This window comes from Lissotriton vulgaris, chromosome 9 (assembly GCF_964263255.1).
Source record: "Lissotriton vulgaris chromosome 9, aLisVul1.2, whole genome shotgun sequence".
NCBI lineage: Eukaryota > Metazoa > Chordata > Amphibia > Caudata > Salamandridae > Lissotriton > Lissotriton vulgaris.
In genome coordinates this window covers 7,169,184-7,196,871 of record NC_141697.1, presented here as the reverse complement: position 1 = coordinate 7,196,871, position 27,688 = coordinate 7,169,184, and the positions used below count along the sequence as shown (strand labels likewise).

The 27,688-nt window shown below is 44.4% G+C and overlaps 1 protein-coding gene across 4 annotated transcripts in view; it reads right to left on the bottom strand.

The window, feature by feature from the left end:
• Window positions 1-27,483, bottom strand: part of LOC147689522 (fibrinogen-like protein 1-like protein) — a 67,377-nt gene extending 39,894 nt beyond the window's left edge. For 2 of the 4 annotated variants that reach the window (XR_015299857.1, XR_015299858.1), the window contains exon 1: window positions 27,391-27,483. The gene's annotated coding sequence lies outside the window, so the exon portion shown is untranslated. The remainder of the gene's footprint in view (window positions 1-27,390) is intronic. The other 2 variants (XR_015299860.1, XM_086936911.1) reach the window with 1 other exon arrangement.
• Window positions 27,484-27,688: the final 205 nt, after the last annotated feature.

The window sequence follows — 27,688 nt, the reverse complement described above, 5'->3', positions numbered from 1 at the left end:
TGACCGGTTCGCGGACTAGATCGCGGCATCAAGATGAGCTAACGGAAAGCTTCCCGGTTCGCGAAATAGAAGCGAATAAAAAAATATTTAAAAAAAATTATCAATAAATATCTATATATATTTTGGGATTTAAAGAATAATACATTTTACAGCTACAGATGTTAGCTTTTAAAAAACCAATGAAATTCAATGAAAAAACCATAGGTTATAGACCATATATAGTTAGGAATTCGCATTTACAAAACCTTATTTTACTCGCACAAAACCATTGAAATTCCATATATAGTTAGTTGCACTAACTATATATCGCGCACCCGCAATCCACTGCTGATGATGTCACATATTACATCATTCATGACATGGTCAGTGACATCACTGATGACATCACTGATGACATTATCCAGTGACTGTATGTTTCTGTAAAGTTAAAATATGTCTTACATATTGAAGAATGAGTGGATGTATAAGTGTCTGGATAAAGGATTTAGTAGGTGCATGACTGACTGTATGAGAGAGTGATTAAATGTGTCTCACTGAGTGCATTGGTTAGTGACTAAACTGTCTGAATGTGTGCATCAGTATGTCTGTTGTTGTATAAGATGATGCATGTGTTATTCTGTACCTATATGAGTAACTATATGGGTTATTGATTGGTTGCCCAAGTATTTGTATGGGAGAGCGAGTGTGTGTGTGCGGGTGTCTAGGGGGTGTGTGACTCTGTGCATAGATGTGTGAGCAGTGGATTCACTAGATGTATGGGTTCAAAAGTGCATGTGGAAACAGCTGTATGGGCGGTTGACTGTGTGCATGAGTGTATTGGTGAGTGAATGGATATCTCAGTGCTACATGTCAAAGTAAGTATATATGTAAAACACAGTACATGTGAGAGTTGACATATATAAATAACTGTGCATAAGAGCCAGTGAATGTGTGAGTGGCTGTATGGATCATTGTGAACTTGTATCAGGGATTGTATAAGAGAATAAATATGTGTTAGTATATGTTTGAATAAGTAAAGTTTGTATAACTGTATAGTTGAGGAAATGGAGGTGTGATTGATTCTTTGCATGACTGACTAGGTGTGTGAGTAACTCCATGGATGAGTGACAGTCTGTGAGTGTCTGTTTACACTGATTGTATCTAAGGTTATATTAGAGTCTGAAGAGGTTCATTGTATTATCACATGAATGATATCATCAGTGATGTGATCAGTAATGTCAAATGAGATGTCATCAGTGATGTCATTTGAGATGTCATCAGTGATGTCATCAGTGATGTCATTTGAGATGTCATCAGTGATGTCATTTGAGATGTCATCAGTGATGTCATCAGTGATGTCACTGACCATGTCATGAATGATGTAATATGTGACATCATCAGCAGTGGATTGCGGGTGCGCGATATATAGTTAGTGCAACTAACTATATATGGAATTTCAATGGTTTTGTGCGAGTAAAATAAGGTTTTGTAAATGCGAATTCCTAACTATATATGGTCTATAACCTATGGTTTTTTCATTGAATATATATATATATATATATTCATAAAAAAATAGAATTACATAAATATACAATATAAAATTCATTATAAAAAATATTACATTTCATACCGAAAGAGATTTGCTATTTAAAAACCTATGAAATTCACTGAAAGAAACATAGGTTTCACACCAGTTATTGTTAGGAATTAGCATTTAAAAAACCTATGAAATTCACTGAAAAAAACATAGGTTTCACACCAGTTATAGTTAGCTGGAAATTTTACTGACATAAAACCATTGAAATTCCCACGTTATAGTTAGTTGGACTCACTATAACTTGTGCGTGCAATGCACTGTTGATGATGTCACGTATTACATCACTCATGACATGGTCAGTGACATCACTCATGACATCACTGATGACACCATCCTTGTGACAGAGTGACAGACCTCCTTTCACTGTAATGTAACCCTTGAAACACATATTCAAAAATAGAAACTAATTTTTTTTTAAAATGGAGATACCCATATCAGTTACAACAACCAATTCAGTAATTCCACCATCTATATACACATCTACTCATTCACAAATAGTTATATATAGTCACTCATACATATACTCACTCATCATATGTAGTGATACACCTATACAGCCTGTTACACACCGACAGTCATCCAAAAGTTACTCACACACATACTCACACATGCAAATAAACTATTCAACATCCATTTATTTGCATATAGAGCTATACACACACTACCACCTTACTTCTATTGAAATTTAAACATATTTATTCTCTTAAACAATCACTTATAGAAACACATACTTATTTAAACAGGAACTCTTACAATCTCTTACTCTCACATATACTCACTTATATACATCAATATTCGCATATACTAGATTAAAACATATGTAGTTACTGATAAAGACATATACACACACATCCACCCATACAGTCCTGCACATATGCTGTCTTCAAAACACATACAAACAGAGAGTCAGTCACTCATGCATCTATGTGCTAAGTAATACCCCCACCAAACCATATAGACACTCATACTGGTACTAAGAAAAACATCTAATAACCCATATACACACACATGTAGCTACTCACCAACCCATGCAGCCACTTATACACAAAGTGAAACACTAATACATATATTTAAACATTTAAACATTACTCACTAATATTTATTTTTCAGAAAGACCCACATTCACTGGATGGTGTCTTCAGTGATGTCATGAGTGATGTCATTGACGATGTCATGAGTGATGTAATATTTGATGTCATCAGCAGTGCATTGCAGGCGCGCTTATTATAGTGAGTCCAACTAACTATAACGTGGGAATTTCAATGGTTTTATGTCAGTAAAATTTCCAGCTAACTATAACTGGTGTGAAACCTATGGTTTTTTCAGTGAATATATATATATATAAGCTCCAAAATCCCAGGAAAATCAATCCTAAAGGAAGGTAGCACACTCAGGGGAGGTTTCACAAAGATTTAATGAGGAAACCAACAGCAACGACGCGTTTCGCCTTGGGGCTTCGTCAAGTTGTGCAGAGAGCCGAGGCGTGCGCCGGTTTAAAAAGAGGACAGCATGTAGATTCAATGAAATCAAAATAGGACTGTGCACATAATTACATGGTCGCCATATTGGAACGTCAATTAGTGGATAATATACCGTATGGGGAGCTACTCAGAATACGCAGAAACAACTCGAATGATAGTGATTTTGAGAGAGCAGCCCATGCCAGCATGCAAAGGTTCAAAACTAGGGGTTATGGAGATATGGTATTAAGTAAGGCCTATGAGAGAGTTAAAAACACGGAACGCAAAGATTTATTGAAAGCCAAAAACCAAGATAAATCTAAGAATGGCAGCTTTCGGCTCATTACTACCTTTTCTCATAATGCAGGCCAAATTAAGAAAATCTTAAGAAAAAATTGGAATATCTTACTGTCGGACAATACCATCAAAGCAGATTTACCATCTAACCCCCTTGTTACATTCAGAAAAGCGAGATCGCTCAAAGATCATTTGGTTTCCAGTCACTATTCTGCACCTGAAAAGACCCCCAAGTTGCCTACCCTCAATGGTTTCTATCCTTGTGGCCGCTGCAAGGCTTGTAAATTTAGTAAGCGGACGCTTACTTACAAGATACCTGGTGTCACCATCCTCAAAAGAATCAGCAAATTTTTAACATGTTCCACGCCATATGCCATTTACTGTTTAACATGCCCGTGCGGCCTAAACTATATCGGTAGCACCACCAATGCAGTAAAACTTAGGATATTAGAGCACATGCGTGCGATTGCTAAAAAGGATGATGCATACCCAGTGGCTAGGCATTTTGCCAAAATGCATAAAAGTAACAGGGATCTGTTAGCTTACACATGCATAGATAGTGTACCTTTGAGCATCAGGGGGGGTGATCGTCTGCTTAGACTCAGACGACTGGAATCGAGATATATAATAGACTTACAGTGTAAGCATCCGCTTGGCCTTAATATGCATGAGGAATTATCAGTCCATTTAGGCTAACTGGTTGGGCATCTATTAATCTTGATATCAAATATAATGTATTCTCCTCACTTTTCTATGACTGTGTTTCACCGATCAGGTTATGTCTATATGAACCACGTTCATGTGACATATTCTTTTAATGTGTTTTATATTTAAAATGAATTTTGTGACGCATGTTTAAATTCAATGCATTGCCCATCCAGGGCGTAATCGCTGTAACTGAATTTAGTATATACTATTGATGATATGTGCACTATTATTATTTGTAGAGCAGTGAATTCTGGCGCTATTTAGCCGCTTTGCTCGTTTTTCGCCTCTTGATTTTTTGCATTATGCATTGAGAGGGGAATTCATTCAGTCGCCACCGCATGCCCATCCAGGGCTATATCATTGTGACACGATCCATTGTTGAGACTGTACTAGCACGCATATTCACAATTTGGATATTCTGTGATTTGCATACTTTTCGGTTCGGCATTTATTTGAATTGTTATGTTTCAATTGCCTGTATTGAGATTGCATTTAACACCGTTCCAATATGGCGACCATGTAATTATGTGCACAGTCCTATTTTGATTTCATTGAATCTACATGCTGTCCTCTTTTTAAACCGGCGCACGCCTCGGCTCTCTGCACAACTTGACGAAGCCCCAAGGCGAAACGCGTCGTTGCTGTTGGTTTCCTCATTAAATCTTTGTGAAACCTCCCCTGAGTGTGCTACCTTCCTTTAGGATTGATTTTCCTGGGATTTTGGAGCTTATCTGTTACTCGGGCACACCCCCGATTCGGCGTGCACCCACTCGCGTGTGCAACTGGTTGGTGTTTGGAGCCTTCTTCTATATATATATATATATATATATATATATATATATATATTACCTACTGGCGGTCGCCAGTAGGTAGTTATAGTTAGGATTGTTTTCCATAGGAAATCCTCAACATTCTATTTGGAATAACTTTGGCCCTGGTGGATGAGTCTTTGCGAATTTCTCAAAGAAGATGGCTAGGTTCGCTGCACTCCTTCCCTGAAAGTTTTGGGGGGATTGGTCAAGTGGGGGCTGAGATATAAGGGGGGTCCCAAAACGTGTTTTCTCCATGTTATTTTCCATAGGACCTTTAGACTCGGCTACAGTTCGAACGGGTGAATGAATTTATAAGAAATTTGCCAAAACTGTAGAGTCTTGTTCGCAGATTACGCTTTTTTGGAATGGTGTAAATCCGTTCAGTAGTTGTTGAGAAAGTTAAAGTCAATTATATATCTATAGGCGCGCACCCGTGCGCCCACCCAAGCGGCTGCGCGTGAGCGGTATTTTTTTTGGCTGCGTGACGTCTGTTAACGTTCGATTCGAAGGAAATCAGGAAGTTTTGTCCGCCATTTTGTCACTGCAAGTAAATATATTGTTCATTTCAAAGCGTTGAAACATGGAAAGGGGAGAAGGTAGAGATTGTCTTCCTGCGTAGGTTTTCTCAGGGTGTGCAGTAAGGCCCTTAAACGCGAAAAGATATAATTTTTCTCCGAAAAAAAATACGGGGTGCGCGCACCCGGTCGCGCACACCTATTTACAAGAGTGTGAAAATGGAGGTAAATCAGAAGTTTGAGTGCTTAGATATAAGGTGGCTCTGAAAAGAGCCCTTGTGTTAATTGAGTGTTTTCTGCATTTATAAGTAAGTACCGATGCAGAGCCTGATGTTGCAGAGGAAGATTCTGTTTCCCTCATTCGTGAAATGAACACCGTCTCTCCTATAGACGTCTTGCATGTGGTATCGCAAGTTGTTGTGGTAAATAGAACCCATGCTATAATCTCTGAGGAACGCAGAAACAGATTTCTTTACATGTCTCCTTGCTTTCTCAAATTGTGCACAATGGTGATTGGACCATTTCCATTTCTGTCTTTGGCATATATTGGAATATACCAAGGCAGATCGAGGAAAAAGTGTCATCAATTGTCGAAAGGTGTCTTTTAGAAGCATTTCCAGACCTACCCCAGTGATTGTGCCTAGATTGTTCCCACCACAGTGCACAATTATAAGGTCTGGTTCTGGGAGATGCATAAAAGTTTTCACCAATGGAATTAATTGGTGACATTTCAATCCTCTTTTGGAAATCCATGTTATGTGTACATTTGGTAAGCTGAGGTTGCAAATTCGTCTGCTCACTGCATATTTTTCACTCCAGTGAATATAACTGTGTCCTATTAGCCAGACCTTCATTTTCAAGGGATTTGTAGTCGTCCTCCGATCGGTTCTGGAAGTGGAATGGTAGTTAGAAGTTGAAATTTTAAATAAAGAAAAAGGAAGAGGCTGGGTGTGGTTAAAAAAATAAAAATGATTGGTTGATTGTAACAAGTGGAGAGTGAACAGGTCAATGTTTATGTTAAACGAAAAGTACTATTGGGTGTGAAAAAACAAGACATGTAACAGAGTTGTGGATTGGCAGGTGTTTCTGGAGGGAAAATAGTGTTCTTAGTTTGCTGTAGAACGTTGAGACATGAACTTTTGACCTGTGCCTTCAGCAAGGTGCAGAATGAGGTGTAACCATGGAAACAGCCGGAGATGGCAGTTGGTGATGGGTTCACTCTTTGGTGCCTCTGCATCTGAGTCTGTTCTCTGGTGGCTGGCGGACAACTGTTTGTTATTGTGGAGATGAAAGGGTGATAAGGAGAGAAATACGACATAGCGTCTGGCCTGTAGAAGCGTGGGAGCAGTGATTAACTCTGAGTAAAGCGGAACTGTGTCGGTGCTTAGTAACAGTAAAAAAAAAAAATGTTAACAGTGGTATAACTGTCTTTACGGTGCGCGACCTACTAAGAAAGAGTTCACGGGCCGTATTTGGCTTGCAGGTTCTAGTATCAGTAAGTGAGGTCGAGAAAAGAAAATATTCAGGACTTTATTTATGAAGGCCTTGCGCCACCGGTGCGTTACTTTTTCCCATTTTAAAAAATGAGGCACTGGTGGCGGAAGGTCTTCATAAATAAGGTCCTCCGTGTCTACAGTTAAGGTTATGTGGAACCCATGAATAGTTTTTCAATATGAAATCATTTCAGTTGAGATTATGGATTAAAAGAGAAACCGTGAATATTTGAAATGTTTATTTAGAAATGTACTATTTTAAAGGCAAATCATTATGTAATCTGAGTACAGAAATTGCAAAAAACACAGTAATTGGTATTGTCAGTAGTACATGGAATACAAACGCTATAGTTGAAGAAAAATGAATATAGTTGGAAAAAAACATTGTACAGTCGTATAAGGAAGTATATTATATTTTAATAAATGGAAGAAGGTTTCTGGCCTTTCAGTTTAGGAACGATATATGAAAATGCAAGTGGTTATACATCATTACTTTATGAATCAGCTGTCTAACAACACGAAATCATAATGTCCACTGATAGTAAAGCAAATAGGTCTGTTCTTCAAAAGAAAATATGGAAAATAACGTGAAGAATATAGAAAACCAAAAGGAAATGAGGACGTCAATGGGTTGTTTGAGAGTTATTGAAGCATTGTTTAGGCAAAATAGGTAGCTTCTGCTTGTAACAGGAAATCAGTTTTATCATTTGAAATTATGTCAGCTATCCAATGGAAAAGAGTAAAGCAGTACTGATGATCTGTTATAATCAGAGCCTCTTTTACCATCAGAGGGCAGCTCGGTGGGTTTTCGATGTAGCTCGCTGTTAGGAAAGAGTTAACCGTCCATTGTGTAGGCAAAGTATGCAGCAAGTGCCTCTAACATGAAATCATTGTTATCATCTGAAAACATGTCAGCCATCCAATTGAGAAGATGAAAGGAGCATTCATGATCTGTCATTATTGGGGCGTCTTTTACCATCATAGGGCAGCTCGGTGGGTTTTCGATGTAGCTCTCTGTTAGGAAATCTTGCGCCGCTGCGAATATATTCCAATGACCCAGAACTCCTTGTATCGCTGCAAAGGCCATAAACCCTCCGTTGTAACAAAGCTGTTCATGATCAAGTAACGGATTCATGAGGTGATTGTAATTCGGTTCAGGAGGTACCAAATTGCAGAGACATAAATCCAGGGCCCACGTGAAATCACAGCTCAGGCAATGAAATACAGGCTGCACACAGGTGAAATACGAATATCGAAATGATAATCGATATGAAGTATTCAAAGTTGAGAGTGGTAAGGTGCCGTAGTATAGAAGTATTCTCTGTCGAAATAGTTCTAAGTGGCCCGGCTCGTTTGCGAAGGCAGGAGGGACATCCATTTTGAATTTCCCAAGATGGTACAGGAAACGGCGCAGCACCGCTGGTTGTATAGCAACTCCACAGAATTAGGTCGCCGGCTATGCAGTGGAGAGGAGCAGAATGACTTGATACATTTTCTAGGAGTCTAGTCACTTATATATTGCTTAGTGGTTATTAAAAAAGTAGCTTTTTTTGAACTGGAGGATGCGTTAAAAAATAAGGGAGTGATTTGAGGGAGTTGTAAAGTAAGGTCAATTTTTTTTTACATCAATGCTGTTTTCTGTGAATGTTAGCTTAGTGAAAGATATGTGTGTGAGCAGATGCAACGTTCAGTTTTAAATGTGACAATGGCGGTCTTGTTCATGTCTTCCGATTCAAGGTCGGTATTCGCTGCCAAATACAAAGATTAAGAAACGCATGCGTGGGGTACATAGTGTGCATTCTAAAAGGAAAGCAAATGAAGGGTTATTTTTACCGCGTTAGCATTGTTGTTTAAAAAGTTATAGTGATTTCTATTATATGTGAAGAAAGTGTCACTGATGAAGACTGAAAATAAATCCTTATAAATGATACGGACTGGTGTATTTTAGAAAAGGTTTGTAACATTACATGAATTGTGGAAAAAAATAATGTAATTGAAAGTGTATGGTTTGAAAATGAAAAGTAGAGGTTTATAGTTCATGTTTTGAAAGCAGTTCTAGAGGGTCAGATGCATGATAGATTTATAAAAAATAGAACATGTTTTTAAATAGTATTTTGGAAAAAATATGTGCCTTTATGTACTATTTACATTATGTGCCTGTTGCGTATTCTTTGAGTTTTAGTAATCCTGTGTCTTATAAGTTTTCTAGGGGCGGTTTGAGGTTCATGGTGGGTTTGGGCAGGGAGGGTAGGTTGGGGGTTTGTAATAGGGGGTTCGGCTGGGGTGGAGTGCGGAGTTTAGTGAAAAGTGAGGGGGGCGGGGAGTTACGGTGTTTGGTAATGGAGCAGAGTCAGAGGATGCCACATTTGTGTTATGGGCTGCCACGGAAATATGTATTTATTCTCAGAGGTTTATTATATTAAGGATATATATTAGCATGGTGGCTCTTGTCGTTTTGTTGTTTTGTGTATGTTTATAATGCTGGCTCTGTAGTTTTTGTTTATGGACCTTATTGCGACACACAGGGGACCTACGTTGCACAGTTGGAGATCAGAGACTTAGGAAATAAAACTTTATAATTGTAAGGGCTGTAAGCGATAGAAATCGCCCGTTCTCGGTGTAAAAAATATCACCGCTATTGGTGGTATTTTCTACGGTGTTAGTACTCGAAGGAGAATAGTAACATATATGTGAAATAAAATTATGTAATAGGCTCAGCATTTTACATTATCTTGGAAAACAAAAGTTGCTTTTACATAGCAATAAGTCTCTTATAATTAAGGGACGGAGTGTATATAGTGCTATTTAGTACTCTGCTATGTGATTGATGTCGAATATTTCATAAGAGGAGGCTTTCAAAGTTTTACGATAAACTGGTTTTCTAGGGAAGTGGGTGGAGTGTTCCGTGTAAATTGCAGAATAGAAACTAGTAAGAACCAATTGGAAGTGTTGTTTTAAAGTCACATGACTGCACATGCGTGTCTCGACGCGATAGGTGGGTGCGCGCACCCGGTCGCGCCCTATAAGAAAGCGGCGAGAAAATATCAGCTAATATGCTCTTCAAGCTTGTTTTGGTACAAAGAGTTAGTTCTGAAAAGAACTTTTTTTTTTTTTTTTTGGAAACAAGTGTTATGATGCTTTTGATTTCTTAAAGTTGCGACGACATTTTTCAGTATGTCATACTATCCAAATAAAGTGAAGAAATTTAACTTTTCTTGGAGCATTTATGACCCTCAATTATTTGTTTAATTAGAGTAAAGCTTTGCTCTCCGTATACAAGAAGTTCTCCACAGTTTGTGCATTTCATGTGCACGTTCGCCAGATATGGTCTCAAGTCCATCTCAGCACTCGATGGAGATACAGGTCGTCCACCGGAAGATGTGTTGATTACTTCTGATAGTAATAGCGTGGCCTCCGTTTTTCTTGTCAAAGGTGGTCGCTCATTTTCATCAGATTCGGAAGATGAATGCGGAACGGTAGCCATTGTACCGAAGTCTTCGGGAAGATGTTCGACGTTGTTGTCTCTTGAGAGTAGAAAAGAAAGTGATGGTAGTGGGTGGAGTGCTGCGTGTAAATTCCAGAATAGAAACTACCAAGAACCAATTAGAAGTGTTGTTTAGAAGTCACATGACTTCACATGGGAGTGTCAGGTCCTGTACGCGATAGAAGGGTGCGCGCACCCGGTCTCGCACTAAAATAAAGCGGCGAAAAAACATCTTATAATATGCTCTTCGAGCATGTTTTGGTGGAAAGAGTTAGTTCTGAAAAGAACTTTTTTTTTTGGAAACAAGTGTTTTGATGCATTTGATTTCTTAAAGTTGCTACGATATTTTTCAGTATGTCATACTATCCAAATAAAGTGAAGAAATTTAACTTTTCTTGGAGCATTTATGACTCTCAATTTTGTGTTTAATTAGAGTAAAGCTTTGCTCTCCGTATACAAGAAGTTCTCCACAGTTGTTGCATTTTATGTGCACCTTCGCCAGACATGGTTTCAAGTCCATTTTAGCACTCGATGGAGATACAGGTCGTCCACCGGAAGATGTGCTGATTACTTCTGATGGTAATAGCGTGGCCTCCGTTTTTCTTGTCAAAGGTGGTCGCTCATTTTCATCAGATTCGGAAGATGAATGCGGAACGGTAGCCATTGTACCGAAGTCTTCGGGAAGATGTTCGACGTTGTTGTCTCTTGAGAGTAGAAAAGAAAGTGATGGAAGTGGGTGGAGTGCTGCGTGTAAATTCCAGAATAGAAACTACCAAGAACCAATTAGAAGTGTTGTTTAGAAGTCACATGACTTCACATGCAAGTGTCAGGTCCTGTACGCGATAGGAGGGTGCGCGCACCCGGTCTCGCACTAAAATAAAGCGGCGAAAAAATATCTCATAATATGCTCTTGAGCACGTATTGGTAGAAAGAGTTAGTTCTGAAAATAACTTTTTTTTTTTTTTTTGGGGGGGGAAAGAAGTGTTATAATGCTTTCGATTTCTTAAAGTTGCTACTACATTTTTCAGTATGTAATAGTTTGAAAATGAAGTGAAGAAATTTATCTTTTCTTGGGGCATTTGTGACTGTCAATTTTGAGTTTAATAAGAACGAGGCTCTGCTCTCCATACAAAAGAATTTCTCCACACTTGTTGCATTTCATATGCACCTTCGCAAGATATGGTCTCAAGTCCATCTCAGCACTCGATGGAGATACAGGTCGTACACCAGAAGATGTGCTGGCCATCTCTGATGGTAATAGCGTGGCCAGGGCTCTTGTCGATGCTTTTGCATAATGCTCAGGATGCCTTTGTTTAACATGCCGCTGCATGGTGTGTGCAGAAAAGGAATATTTTTTATTTGGATTCCCCCTTGAGAGCTCCGAATTGCATATCGTGCAGGTTACTTTTGGCGCATTCACTTTCTTTTGATCTTCAGGATAAGTGAAAATTTGCCAAATGAAAGATTCCTTTTTTCTTCTTAACGGTGGTCGCTCATTTCCTTCAGATTCGGAAGATGAATCTGGTAGGGCAGCCATTTCAGCAAAGTCTTCCGGAAGATGCTCGACGTTGTTGTCTCTTGAGAGTAGAAAAGATTGTGAGGAAAGTGGGTGGAGTGCTTCGTGTATATTCCAGAACAGAAACTACTAATAACCAATTGGAAGTTTTGTTTTCAAGTCACATGACTTTACATGCGCTTCTCAGGACGTGTAGGCGGTGACACTATGTAGTTACGAACGTGATTACATACTTAGGAACTAGCATTCAAAAAAACTATGAAATTCACTGAAAAAAACATAGGTTTTTCACACGTTATAGTTAGGAAGTAGCATTTGAAAAACCTATGAAATTCACTGAAAAAACCATAGGTTTGACACCAGTTATAGTTAGCTGGAAATTTTACTGACATAAAACCAATGAAATTCCACGTTATAGTTAGTTGGACTCACTATAACTTGCGCGTGTAATGCACTGCTGATGACATTACATATTACATCACTCATGACATGGTCAGTGACATCACTTATGACACCATCCAGTGAATATGTGTCTTTCTAAAAAATAAATATGTTTTATATATGTATATGTAAAGGTCGAGGGAAGAATAAATGTTTAAATTATTGTCTTAATGAATGTTTTTTTCAAAAAGAAATGATTGGATAACTGGCTTATTAAGTGTACCTTAGTGAATACATATATTAGCGAGTAATGTTTAAATATTTGAATATATGTATCAGTGTTTCACTTTGTGAATAACTGGCTGCATGGATTGATGAGTACCTACATGTGTAGGTATTTGGGTTCTTAGATGTTTTTTTAGTATCAGTATGAGTGTTTCTATGGTTTTATGGGGGTATTACTAATCACATAGATGCATGAATGACTAACTCTCTTTTTGTATGTGTTTAGAAGACACCATATGTGCAGGACTGTATGGGTGGTTGAGTGTGTATAGTTTTATATGCAAATAAATGGATGTTCAATAGTTTATTTGCATGTGTGAGTATGTGTGTGAGTAACTTTTGGATGATTGTCGGTGTGTTACAGGATGTATAGGTGTATCACTACATATGATGAGTGAGTATATGTATGAGTGACTATATAGAACTGTTGGTAAATGAGAGAATGTGTATATAGATGGTGGAATTACTGAATTGGTTGTTGTAACTGGTATGGGTATCTCCATTTTTTTTTAAAATGTTAATTTCTATTTTCCAATATGTGTTTTAAGGGTTCCATTACACTTAAAGGAGGTCTGTCATCAGTGATGTCATAAGTGATGTCACTGACCATGTCATGAGTGATGTAATATGTAATGTCATCAGCAGTGCATTACACGCGCAAGTTATAGTGAGTCCAACTAACTATAACGTGGAATTTCATTGGTTTTATGTCAGTAAAATTTCCAGCTAACTATAACGTGTGTAAAACCTATGGTTTTTTCAGTGAATATATATATATATATATATATATATATATATATATATATATATATATATATATATATATATATATATATATATATGTATGTATGTATGTATGTATGTATGTATGTATGTATGCTTAATTTTTCTCATCAAGTGCCTTGTACATTTGGAGGTTGAGCGTTTTGTGTATTTGAACATCTGATTGCAATGAATCCATGTTTGATTTATGTGGGTTTATGTTCACGACACGATTAACTTGTATTCATACAGTTATTTATAACATTTTTTGTGGTTTTTAAAGTGTAAATATATATTTATATTTTATATATTAAGCCACTTGTACTTTTAGCAGGGTATGTATATGAATCAGACATAGATCTGCTAGCACTTGAAAATGAAGTATTTCTTCTATGTTGCTGATTCTTGTGTAACGATTTGCGCGCGCACTTGCACTTTAAATGTATGGCATTGGCTGTTGGCAACTGGCCATGTGATCAAGCTGTAAAGGCGAAACGCGTTATGGCGGCGGCAGGCTTGCTGAAATAAACACGAAGGATTAAGCACTACAATTTGGGTCCGTTCTTTCGTCAGCGTGAGTGTGGGGCTGGGGCTGCTGCCTTAGCCGGTGACGAACTTTCGTTCATTTGTAATACCGTAGAGGCTTCCACGGTACGAACGGAACCCCTCCTTGTTGGTTTGGGCTGCGCGGCAGGAAGCATTTCCTTGACTGGTTACCCGGAAGAGGTTGTACGCACTCCTGGAGGAGTAAGCCGCGGTGCCCCCGGACGCCGGAAAGTATTGGACTGCTTGGATATCGACACCGGAGAAAGGAAGAAAGGCACCGGCTGGTGCTTTAAGCGGTGAATCGACGAAAGCAGGCTGCCAAAGGACGATCCGGTAAGGAGTGTGCAGACGGGACGGTGCGTGTTCACTGGATTAAGCATCGAACTGTCTTTTCCTTTGTGGAGCAATTTGAGCTCTCAGCTTTAGTGCTATAATGTCCGCAACAAAGTTGCGTGAGCGTGAGGAGGCGGCAGATGCTATGTTCTTGGATTCCCCGGCTGGGGGGTCCGGCCAAGTCCCACGGGCGTCACAAATTAACACAGGGAGCCCCACCATTCGTGACTTATTTAAGAAGCTGGAAAAGCTGATGAAGTCAGAACAATCGAAATGGTGGGAGCATAGGTCTCTCTCCAGGTACTTGCAAGTTAATCGAGTGCCCAGGGGGCTGAGAATAACTTTGGCCCCCAGTTACGAGAACCCGGACCCATCAATGCTGAAGGAATGGGCTGAAGCCAATTTAGAGTCATCAGCGAAATTATTGAGAATTTTGGTGAAATATGCAGCCAGTGACCGAGACAAGCTGCAAATTGAAATTGATAAATTGGAGGAGGAAATAGCTGGGCTGGGAGAAAACGAGCAAACTAAAAAATTGCGTGAAGAAATGTTGGTCCGTTTAAACAAGGAAGAGGAAACCATTAAAAAGAGGAAAGCCTATAAATTTGAGCGGGACCGTCTGGACTATGCTAACGGTCAGATCTTTACTTTTGCCAGACGATTTGAAGGAGTAAAAGCAAGAGTTAGGGGGGCACAAGGTGTGGTGCCTGCAGCCCGTGATAACTCCGTGTCCAGCTCAGAATTCAGCTCTAATATGGAGAGCGAACCAGAAAACGAAGGCAGAACGGACCCAGCATTGGGGTTTACAAGGCTCACTGCGGCAGAGGAGGTGGATTGTCTGTGCCAGGACCGCAAGGACACTCTGCGGTCAAGATCAAATCGAACACCAGGCGCAACTACAGGAGGAGCCAACGCCGCAAAAGGTGCAGGAGCCGCAAAAGCACAAGCCAAGGGACCCCCAAGAGGCAGATGGAATCGCCCGAAACCACGCAATCAGGCGCAATCGAAAGCTCCAGCTCAGTGATTAACCTTACAACAACAAAATTGACAAAGCAAGAGGAGGCGGTCCTTGCTTTGGGACTATCATACTGTCCGCCAAACAATTTCAATTACGCAGATGCACGTATGGACACATACAGATTCATTCGCAAGCTAAAATTAAGTAAATTTCACTGCCTTCACTCTAGAAAACAAACTCCTGTTGTAATTAGCAGTCCGACCTTGCTAACTGTGGGAGACCAGGACGATCTGAATGCAATTTGGTCCCTCCAGAATGAATCTACTGGTAACGATGGGGGGAGTTGCAACATGGAGCGTACAAATGCAGCTGCAGGTTTGACTCCGTTCAAGCCTAAATCAACGTTCCAGCCTATCATGCTCCATGATAATATTGACGTCTATCATGATTTGGTGACCAAGGAATTAAAACAACTGTATGTGGCCACCAACAAAAAGCATAATATTATGAATAAACGCAATTGGAGCTACATCAAACTGGTAGAAAAACTCAATGCGGATAACAATATTTTGGTGCGCCAAGCGGACAAAGGGGGCAATGTTGTCCTGTGGCCTCGGAATTTATATCTGCAGGAGGCAGAAAAACAGCTAAATGATCTTGCATGTTACAGGAAAAGCAATTGGCCAACATTAAAAGCAACTTGGGGGGACCAGGTGGCCAAGCTACAGGCATGGAGGAGTGCAGGTATCATTACGGAAGAAGAGTTCCGTTTTATGAGAAAGGAACATCCTGTGGTCCCTTCTTTTTATTTAATTCAGAAAGTCCACAAAGACAGCAGTATGCCCCCTGGACGCCCCATAATCTCCGCAATTGATAGCTCCCTGGAGAATGTATCTAAATACATAGACTTCTTTTTACAGGATTGGGTGAAGGGATTGAATTCATATGTGCAGGACTCGACAGATTTTATTCGCAAGACTGAAAAATTGGTTTGGGGCCCTGACCTCTTACTCATGACTCTGGATGTATCCTCGTTATACACCTCCATTTCCCATCGAGATGGACTGAAGGCTATAGAACACTTCCTCAACAAACGCCCCATACATTATGGGGTGCACAATAGGATGCTGATTTCCATGGTCCAAATGTGTTTGGAGCAGAATTTTTTTCTGTTTAACAACCAGATTTATCATCAAATCAGGGGTGTCGCCATGGGGGCCTGTTTCTCTCCTAGCTACGCATGTTTGCACATGGGGCTATGGGAGGAACAGGTCCTGGCGGGTGATCTGCTTAACACCATGGAACAGCACGTGGTCACCTATTTACGATATATTGATGACCTTTTTTTCGTATGGAGGGGGACAGAGGAGTCAGCAAGACATTTTGTGGAAAGGCTGAATGTGAATAATTTGAATCTGCATTTTACATCTTGCATTGATGCTAAAAAAGTTTGTTTTTTAGACATGGAAATATATGTCAGTGAAAATCGCATGCAAACTAGGCTTTACAGGAAGCCGACTGCTGGCAATACCATCTTGCACGCAGCCAGCCACCATCCTGGCCATCTGATACGCAGCATTCCCTATGGGGAAATGTTGCGCATCAGACGCATATGTAGTAGCGAGGAGGAGTGTAATATAGCTCAGGAGGCTTGCAAAATCAGATTCCTAGCAAGGGGGTATTCTAAATCCTTGGTTGAGTCCGCTCAGAAGAGGACACAACAGATATCCCGGGAATCCGCCCTGATCCCTAGAAACAGAGAGGAAGAAACCGCTGTGGGGGGAGGGGTGAATAGCCCTCGTATGATTATGACATACAGCAGGCAGCATTCAGCTTTAAGAAAGATATTTTGCGGTAACTGGAATCTCATATTGGGAGATCCGATTATTGGCAACAGAGTATCACAAAAGCCACTCCTCACCTTCAGAAAGTCCAAATCGATGGCTAATGCTTTGGTCCAGAATGCCTTGGAACCCCAGATGTCTTCGACATGGAAGGCTTTAGGAGGGGGTTTCAAAAAATGCATCCTGTGTAAGGCGTGCAAATATGGGATCAACAAATCTTCTTATGTTGTCCCATTCTCCAGTACCCCTAGGAGAATCACCAAACGCCTTACTTGTAAGACAGATTACGCGGTATATGTGCTGGAGTGCACGTGTGGCTTGAGGTACGTGGGTAGTACCCGCTTGCCGGTCCACAAACGTGTACTTCAGCACATCAGAGCTATTTCTAACAAAGACCAGGCCTACCCTGTTGCTAGGCATTTTGAACAGCACCATAGCTCTAATCCTATGCATCTGTCTTATTTTGTTTTGGATGCAGTCTGGCCCATGAAGAGAGGGGGTGACCGTGAGGCGAAATTGCGCCTACTGGAAACCCGGTACATCCTAGAACTTGATAGTAAGCAGCCACAGGGTCTAAATGCAACGGAAGATCTTTACACCTGTTTATAAAGTCATGACAGGCATTATGCACTTGCTTTCTCTTCTGCGCTTATAATCATTCCAGGATATGTCAGCCATTCATTATGTGTTTTTTTGGAATTTGCCGCATGGGTACATGGTCTTTTTAATTTTACAACACTGTTGTTGCTGCATGTTAAAACATCTAAAACCTCCACATTTTCTGTGTTAAGAACTCTTCCATATATGGGAGGATTGGTCCTTGGAGTTTAACCAAGGGTTCAACACAACATGTGTTTTTTTGAATAAGTTATGATTTCTTTTTCATACATTTATTTGAGCACTAGCACGAGCACTTTATGCATTTTTTGTTACTTAGCACTTTTCTTAGCCTATGCCAGTAAGTGAGGTACTATATCATGACGCAAATTCACGAGATTCTGTGCCCACTTGGGCTTAATTTTTCTCATCAAGTGCCTTGTACATTTGGAGGTTGAGCGTTTTGTGTATTTGAACATCTGATTGCAATGAATCCATGTTTGATTTATGTGGGTTTATGTTCACGACACGATTAACTTGTATTCATACAGTTATTTATAACATTTTTTGTGGTTTTTAAAGTGTAAATATATATTTATATTTTATATATTAAGCCACTTGTACTTTTAGCAGGGTATGTATATGAATCAGACATAGATCTGCTAGCACTTGAAAATGAAGTATTTCTTCTATGTTGCTGATTCTTGTGTAACGATTTGCGCGCGCACTTGCACTTTAAATGTATGGCATTGGCTGTTGGCAACTGGCCATGTGATCAAGCTGTAAAGGCGAAACGCGTTATGGCGGCGGCAGGCTTGCTGAAATAAACACGAAGGATTAAGCACTACAATTTGGGTCCGTTCTTTCGTCAGCGTGAGTGTGGGGCTGGGGCTGCTGCCTTAGCCGGTGACGAACTTTCGTTCATATATATATATATATATATATATATATATATATATATATATATATATATATATATATATATATATATATATATATATATATATATATATATATATGGTTGAAAGGGCTCCCGACCAGAGTTTCTTCCTCCCAGGAACCACACAAACGACTCGCACTCCAGGGTCTGTGTTTGAATTGCGTTTAATGGCAAAATATATGTGTGTGTGTGTTCACTGAAAAAAACAGGTGAAGGAAGCTTCCATTGCTGCCAGCTGTACCGTTTCTAGGCAAAGGGCGCTTGCACTGTTGCTGCCAGGCTGTACCAGTTCTAGGTGAAGGAAGCTTGCACTACTGGCAGGATATACATAATCTAGATAATGGTAGCCTGCACAACTGCCGGGCTGTACCTGTTCTATGTGAAGGAAGCTTGCACTGTTTCTGCCAGCCTGTACCTGTTTTAGGTAAAAGAAGCTTGCACTGCTGCTGCCGGGCTGTACCTGTTCAAGGTGAAGGAAGCTTGCACGGCTGCCGGGCTGTACCTGCTCTGTGTGAGGGACGCTGCACTGATGCTGTCAGCCTGTACCTGTTGTAGGTGTAGGAAGCTGGCATTGCTGCCAGGCCGTACTGTTTCTAGGCAAAGGACGCTTGCACTGATGCTGCCAGGCTGTACCAGTTCTAGGTGTGGAGAAGTGTGGCTCACTGGTTAGAGCGGCAGACTCTGAAGCAGAGATCAGGCCCGGGACCAGGGTTCAAGTCCCGACGCGGCAGGATCTTGGGCTCAATGTCCGCAGACTCGATAATTCTCGCCTCAGCGCCTACTCTAATCATGGGTCCCACGCTGCAACTCTGGGCAATAGCTTGCTTAATCTCCCCCACGGCCCCAACAACACTGGGATGCCTGGCTTCACCTTGGGGGTGCCCAGGAGGGGCATCTCCCAGGGAGAGCCAGGAAGGGTTCCACAGCATTATACAGCGCAGGCACGCCCCGTTGCTGGAGCAGCTGTGCGCTTTACAAGTATACTACATTTACTTTACACGTATACTACATTTAGGTGAAGGAAGCTTGCACTACTGGTAGGATATGCATAATCTAGATAATGTAAGCCTGCACAACTGCCAGGCTGTACCCTGTTCTATGTGAAGGAAGCTTGCACTGTTTCTGCCAGCCTGTACCTGTTCTAGGTGAAAGAAGCTTGCATTGCTGCCAGCCTGTACCTGTTCTAGGTGAAAGAAGCTTGCACTGCTGCCAGCCTGTACCTATTGTAGGTGAAGGAAGCTTGCACTGCTGCTAGGCTGTACCTGTTCTAGGTGAAGAAAGCTTGCGCTGCTGCTAGGCTGTACCTGTTCTAGGTGAAGGAAGCTTGCGCTGCTGCTAGGCTGTACCTGTTCTAGGTGAAGGAAGCTTGCATGGCTGCTGGGCCGTACCTGTTCTACTTGAATGAAGTGTGCACTGCCGCTGCCAGGCTGTACCTATTGTAGGTGAAGGAAGCTTGCACTGCTGCCAGGCTGTGCCTGTTCTGTGTGAGGGACGCTGCACTGCTGCTGTCAGCCTGTACCTGTTGTAGGTGTAGGAAGCTGGCATTGCTGCCAGGCTGTACTGTTTCTAGGCAAAGGACGCTTGCACTGTTGCTGCCAGGCTGTACCAGTTCTAGGTGTGGAGAAGTGTGGCTCACTGGTTAGAGCGGCAGACTCTGAAGCAGAGATCAGGCCCGGGACCAGGGTTCAAGTCCCGACGCGGCAGGATCTTGGGCTCAATGTCCGCAGACTCGATAATTCTCGCCTCAGCGCCTACTCTAATCATGGGTCCCACGCTGCAACTCTGGGCAATAGCTTGCTTAATCTCCCCCACGGCCCCAACAACACTGGGATGCCTGGCTTCACCTTGGGGGTGCCCAGGAGGGGCATCTCCCAGGGAGAGCCAGGAAGGGTTCCACAGCATTATACAGCGCAGGCACGCCCCGTTGCTGGAGCAGCTGTGCGCTTTACAAGTATACTACATTTACTTTACACGTATACTACATTTAGGTGAAGGAAGCATGCATTACTGGTAGGATATGCATAATCTAGATAATGTAAGCCTGCACAACTGCCAGGCTGTACCCTGTTCTAGGTGAAGGAAGCTTGCACTGTTTCTGCCAGCCTGTACCTGTTCTCGGTGAAGGAAGCTTGCATTGCTGCCGGGCCGTACCTGTTCTACTTGAATGAAGTGTGCACTGCTGCTGCCAGGCTGTACCTATTGTAGGTGAAGGAAGCTTGCACTGCTGCTAGGCTGTACCTGTTCTAGGTGAAGAAAGCTTGCGCTGCTGCTAGGCTGTACCTGTTCTAGGTGAAGGAAGCTTGCGCTGCTGCTAGGCTGTACCTGTTCTAGGTGAAGGAAGCTTGCATGGCTGCTGGGCCGTACCTGTTCTACTTGAATGAAGTGTGCACTGCCGCTGCCAGGCTGTACCTATTGTAGGTGAAGGAAGCTTGCACTGCTGCCAGGCTGTGCCTGTTCTGTGTGAGGGACGCTGCACTGCTGCTGTCAGCCTGTACCTGTTGTAGGTGTAGGAAGCTGGCATTGCTGCCAGGCTGTGCCTGTTCTATGTGAAGGACGCATGAATAGCTGCTGCCAGGCCATACCTGTTGTAGGTGAAGGAAGCTTGCACAGCTGCTAGGCTGTACCAGTTCCATGTGAAGGAAGCTTGCACTGCTGCTAGGCTGTACCTGGTCTAGGTGAAAGAAGCTTGCACAGCTGCTATGCTGTACCTGTTCCATGTGAAGGAAGCATGCACTGCTGCTGCCAGGCTGTACCTGGTCTAGGTGAAAGAAGCTTGCACAGCTGCTATGCTGTACCTGTTCCATGTGAAGGAAGCATACACTGCTGCTGCCAGGCTGTACCTGGTCTAGGTGAAAGAAGCTTGCGCTGCTGCTAGGCTGTACCTGTTCTAGGTAAAGGAAGCTTGCATTGCTGCCAGGCTGTACCTGTTCTAGGTGAATGAAGCTTGCATTGCTGCCAGGCTGTACATGTTCTACTTGAATCAAGCTTGCTCATCTGCTGCCAGGCTGTAACTTTTCTAGGTGAAGGAAGCTTGCACTGTTTCTGCCTGTCTGTACCTGTTCTAGGTGAAAGAAGCATGCACTGCTGCTGCAAGGTTGTACTTGGTCTAGGTGAAAGAAGCTTGCGCTGCTGCCGGGCTCTACCTGTTCTAGGTGAAGGAAGCTTGCATTGCTGCCAGGCTGTACCTGTTCTACTTGAATTAAGCTTGCTCATCTGCTGCCAGGCTGTAACTTTTCTAGGTGAAGGAAGCTTGAACTGTTTCTGCCTGTCTGTACCTGTTCTAGGTGAAAGAAGCATGTACTGCTGCTGCAAGGCTGTACCTGGTCTAGGTGAAGGAAGCTTGCGCTGCTGCCAGGCCGTACCTGTTCTAGGTGAAGGAAGCTTGCACAGCTGCTGTCAGCCTGTACCTGTTGTAGGTAAAGGAAGCTTTCACTGCTGCCAGGCCATACATTTTCTAGGTGAAAGAAGCTTGCCGGGCTGTACCTGTTCTTGATGAAGGAAGCTTGCACAGTTGCTGCCAGGCCATACCTGTTCTAGGTGAAAGAAGCTTGCACAGCTGCTAGGCTGTACCAGTTCCATGTGAAGGAAGCTTGCACTGCTGCTGCAAGGCTGTACCAGTTCCATGTGAAGGACGCTTGCACTGCTGCTAGGCTGTACCTGTTCTAGGTGAAGGAAGCTTTCACTGCTGCCAGGCCATACATTTTCTAGGTGAAAGAAGCTTGCACAGCTGCTAGGCTGTACCATTTCCATGTGAAGGAAGCTTGCACTGCTGCTAGACTGTACCTGTTCTAGGTGAAGGAAGCTTTCACTGCTGCCAGGCCATACATTTTCTAGGTGAAAGAAGGTTGCCGGGCTGTACCTGTTCTTGATGAAGGAAGCTTGCACAGTTGCTGCCAGGCCATACCTGTTCTAGGTGAAAGAAGCTTGCACAGCTGCTAGGCTGTACCAGTTCCATGTGAAGGAAGCTTACACTGCTGCTGCTAGGCTGTACCTGGTCTAGGTGAAAGAAGCTTGCACAGCTGCTAGGCTGTACCAGTTCCATGTGAAGGAAGCTTGCGATGCTGCTGCTAGGCTGTACCTGTTCTAGGTGAAGGAAGCTTGCATTGCTGCCAGGCTGTACCTGTTCTACTTGAATTAAGCTTGCTCATCTGCTGCCAGGCTGTAACTTTTCTAGGTGAAGGAATCTTGCACTGTTTCTGCCTGTCTGTACCTGTTCTAGGTGAAAGAAGCATGCACTGCTGCTGCAAGGCTGTACCTGGTCTAGGTGAAGGAAGCTTGCGCTGCTGCCAGGCCGTACCTGTTCTAGGTGAAGGAAGCTTGTACAGCTCCTGACTGCCTGTACCTGTTGTAGGTAAAGGAAGCTTTCACTGCTGCCAGGCCATACATTTTCTAGGTGAAAGAAGCTTTCCGGGCTGTACCTGTTCTTGATGAAGGAAGCTTGCACAGTTGCTGCCAGGCCATACCTGTTCTAGGTGAAAGAAGCTTGCACTGCTGCTAGGCTGCACCTGTTCCAGGTGAAGGAAGCTTACACTGCTGCCGCCAGGCTCTACCTGGTCTAGGTGAAGGAAGCTTTCACTGCTGCCAGGCTGTGCCTCATCCAGGTGAAGGAAGCTTACACTGCTGCTGCCAGGCCATACCTGTTGTAGGTGAAGGAAGCTTGCACAGCTGCTAGGCTGTACCTGTTCTAGGTGAAGGAAGCTTGTACTGCTGCTAGGCTGTACCAGTTCCATGTGAAGGAAGCTTGCACTGCTGCTGCAAGGCTGTACCAGTTCCATGTGAAGGAAGCTTTCACTGCTGCTAGGCTGTACCTGTTCTAGGTGAAGGAAGCTTTCACTGCTGCCAGGCCATACATTTTCTAGGTGAAAGAAGCTTGCACAGCTGCTAGGCTGTACCAGTTCCATGTGAAGGAAGCTTGCACTGCTGCTGCAAGGCTATACCAGTTCCATGTGAAGGAAGCTTTCACTGCTGCTAGGCTGTACCTGTTCTAGGTGAAGGAAGCTTTCACTGCTGCCAGGCCATACATTTTCTAGGTGAAAGAAGCTTGCCGGGCTGTACCTGTTCTTGATGAAGGAAGCTTGCACAGTTGCTGCCAGGCCATATCTGTTCTAGGTGAAAGAAGCTTGCACAGCTGCTAGGCTGTACCAGTTCCATGTGAAGGAAGCTTACACTGCTGCTGCTAGGCTGTACCTGGTCTAGGTGAAAGAAGCTTGCACAGCTGCTAGGCTGTACCAGTTCCATGTGAAGGAAGCTTGCGATGCTGCTGCTAGGCTGTACCTGTTCTAGGTGAAGGAAGCTTGCACTGTTTCTGCCTGTCTATACCTGTTCTACTTGAATTAAGCTTGCTCATCTGCTGCCAGGCTGTAACTTTTCTAGGTGAAGGAAGCTTGAACTGTTTCTGCCTGTCTGTACCTGTTCTAGGTGAAAGAAGGATGCACTGCTGCTGCCAGGCTGTACCTGGTCTAGGTGAAAGAAGCTTGCGCTGCTGCCGGGCTGTACCTGTTCTAGGTGAAGGAAGCTTGCATTGCTGCCAGGCTGTACCTGTTCTACTTGAATTAAGCTTGCTCATCTGCTGCCAGGCTGTAACTTTTCTAGGTGAAGGAAGCTTGCACTGTTTCTGCCTGTCTGTACCTGTTCTAGGTGAAAGAAGCATGCACTGCTGCTGCCAGGCTGAACCTGGTCTAGGTGAAAGAAGCTTGCACTGCTGCTAGGCTGTACCAGTTCCATGTGAAGGAAGCTTGCACTGCTGCTGCAAGGCTGTACCAGTTCCATGTGAAGGAAGCTTTCACTGCTGCTAGGCTGTACCTGTTCTAGGTGAAGGAAGCTTTCACTGCTGCCAGGCCATACATTTTCTAGGTGAAAGAAGCTTGCACAGCTGCTAGGCTGTACCAGTTCCATGTGAAGGAAGCTTGCACTGCTGCTGCAAGGCTATACCAGTTCCATGTGAAGGAAGCTTTCACTGCTGCTAGGCTGTACCTGTTCTAGGTGAAGGAAGCTTTCACTGCTGCCAGGCCATACATTTTCTAGGTGAAAGAAGCTTGCCGGGCTGTACCTGTTCTTGATGAAGGAAGCTTGCACAGTTGCTGCCAGGCCATATCTGTTCTAGGTGAAAGAAGCTTGCACAGCTGCTAGGCTGTACCAGTTCCATGTGAAGGAAGCTTACACTGCTGCTGCTAGGCTGTACCTGGTCTAGGTGAAAGAAGCTTGCACAGCTGCTAGGCTGTACCAGTTCCATGTGAAGGAAGCTTGCGATGCTGCTGCTAGGCTGTACCTGTTCTAGGTGAAGGAAGCTTGCACTGTTTCTGCCTGTCTGTACCTGTTCTACTTGAATTAAGCTTGCTCATCTGCTGCCAGGCTGTAACTTTTCTAGGTGAAGGAAGCTTGAACTGTTTCTGCCTGTCTGTACCTGTTCTAGGTGAAAGAAGCATGCACTGCTGCTGCCAGGCTGTACCTGGTCTAGGTGAAAGAAGCTTGCGCTGCTGCCAGGCCGTACCTGTTCTAGGTGAAGGAAGCTTGCACTGCTGCTGCCAGGCTGTACCTGGTCTAGGTGAAAGAAGCTTGCACAGCTGCTATGCTGTACCTGTTCCATGTGAAGGAAGCATGCACTGCTGCTGCCAGGCTGTACCTGGTCTAGGTGAAAGAAGCTTGCACAGCTTCTATGCTGTACCTGTTCCATGTGAAGGAAGCATACACTGCTGCTGCCAGGCTGTACCTGGTCTAGGTGAAAGAAGCTTGCGCTGCTGCCAGGCTGTACCTGGTCTAGGTGAAAGAAGCTTGCGCTGCTGCTAGGCTGTACCTGTTCTAGGTGAAGGAAGCTTGCATTGCTGCCGGGCTGTACCTGTTCTAGGTGAAGGAAGCTTGCATTGCTGCCAGGCTGTGCCTGTTCCAGGTGAAGGAAGCTTGCACTGCAGTGCCAGGCTGTGCCTGTTCCAGGTGAAGGAAGCTTGCACTGCTGCTGCCAGGCTGTGCCTGTTCCAGGTGAAGGAAGCTTACACTGCTGCTTCCAGGCCATACCTGGTCTAGGTGAAGGAAGCTTGCACAGCTGCTGCAAGGCTGTACCAGTTCCAGGTGAAAGAAGCTTGCAATGCTGCCGGGCTGTACCTGGTCTAGGTGAAAGAAGCTTGCGCTGCTGCTAGGCTGTACCTGTTCTAGGTGAAGGAAGCTTGCATTGCTGCCGGGCTGTACCTGTTCTAGGTGAAGGAAGCTTGCATTGCTGCCAGGCTGTGCCTGTTCCAGGTGAAGGAATCTTGCACTGCTGCTGCCAGGCTGTGCCTGTTCCAGGTGAAGGAAGCTTACACTGCTGCTTCCAGGCCATACCTGGTCTAGGTGAAGGAAGCTTGCACAGCTGCTGCAAGGCTGTACCAGTTCCAGGTGAAAGAAGCTTGCAATGCTGCCGGGCTGTACCTGGTCTAGGTGAAGGAAGCTTGCGCTGCTGCCGGGCTGTACCTGGTCTAGGTGAAGGAAGCTTGCGCTGCTGCCAGGATGCACCTGTTGTAGGTAAAGGAAGCTTTCACTACTGCCAGGCCATACATTTTCTAGGTGAAAGAAGCTTGCCGGGCTGTACCTGTTCTAGGTGAAAGAAGCTTGCACTGCTGACACACTGCACCTGTACTAGGTGAAGGAAGCCTGCGATGCTGCCAGGCCGTCCGTGTCTGCAGGGCACAGCGGCTCAGCATTTCGTGTTAAGAAAGACACTATATTTCTGAAAACAATATCTAACCTCAACAAACGAAAACAAGGGAAATGGGTTCGAAGCTCTCGTTTGCTGTTTCTGGCCTCGGCCTCTGACCCCTGACCCCGGAACACAGGGATTATGCGTAGGGTGACCTGGCGTTCCGGATTTGCCGGGACATTCCCGGTTTCCGCCAGGTGTCCTGGGACATTTCAGGAGTTAAGCTCATGTCCCGGTTTCATAGAGGGTGAGCTGAAAACGGTCGGAGGTATCTTTGTATGTTTTGCACAGCGGGGATAGTTAGCAGCTGTTATAAGAAAGCTACTGGCTTCAAAACCGACATTTTCCATATGTTCTCGCTGCCTCTCTGTACTCAGCTGAGGAGCGCTGTCCTTCTGGGCGCTGGGCTGAAATAAAAGTGCAGTCCTTCTTCTATTTTTGGGAAATGTCACTGTTTTTGGCTTTAATATTCTAGTCTCTCTAATTATGAGTGTAAAGGTGTCTGATCGGTGTGTGTGTGTGTGGGGGGGGGGGGGGAGGAGAGGAGGGGTCATGGCATCTAGCTGGTCTCTGGGGGGGCCCTTGACCTCACTGACCCTGAGGCCTGGGGGCAGGGCCCCGTCATCGCCCACTCATGGGGAGCCCGCACAGCACCGGCCGGGATGCAGCTTAAATAAACAGTATAATGCCCCCTCGTGTTATGGTGTAATGAAGGCAGGGGGCGCAGGCTGCTCAGCGCCTAACACAGGTGCGGCCTCCTCTAGGAGCAACCCTGGGGCGCCGGAGACGCAGCGGCGCGTCCCCTACGGGCCCAGGGCCCTGGGGGGTGAGGGGGGCATTGGCACAAACCCTGGCATCCATCAGTCAAGGCAGCCACAGCGTGGGACAGAGCTCCACATGCCCGAAGCAGGCCCGGCACGTGGAGCCCTTGACCCCCCCCCCCCCCCCCCCTCCCCCCGCAGCGCCCGTGCCCTCGCCCCGGTGCCAGCTCTGCCCCCAGACGTGGCCCCGGTGCCAGCTCTGCCCCCAGACGTGGCCCCGGTGCCAGCTCTGCCCCCAGACGTGGCCCCGGTGCCAGCTCTGCCCCCAGACGTGGCCCCGGTGCCCAGCTCTGCCCCAGACGTGGCCCCTATGCCAGCTCTGCCCCCAGACGTGGCCCCGGTGCCAGCTCTGCCCTCAGGCCTGGCACCGGCGCCAGAGGTTCCCATTCTCACCTGCGCGTCCAGGTGTGCTGCTGCCGCCCTCACCTGCCGTGGACCAGCATCTGAGAGCCCGGACTCTGCCCCCCCCCCCTTCCCCGGCGGTGCCACCCCGGCCGGACTTCGCCCTGGCACACCTCACCTCCAGTGACTCACCTGCAGCACCCCTGGGGCGAGGAGGGGGGGGAGGCAGGGACGGTGCCTGGGTCTGCAGAGGAGGGAAGGGGCAGCGGGCCCACAGCAGGCTACTTACCTGGGCAGAGAGGCCACAGCAAGCTACTTACCTGAGCAGTGGGGAGACAGCAAGCTACTT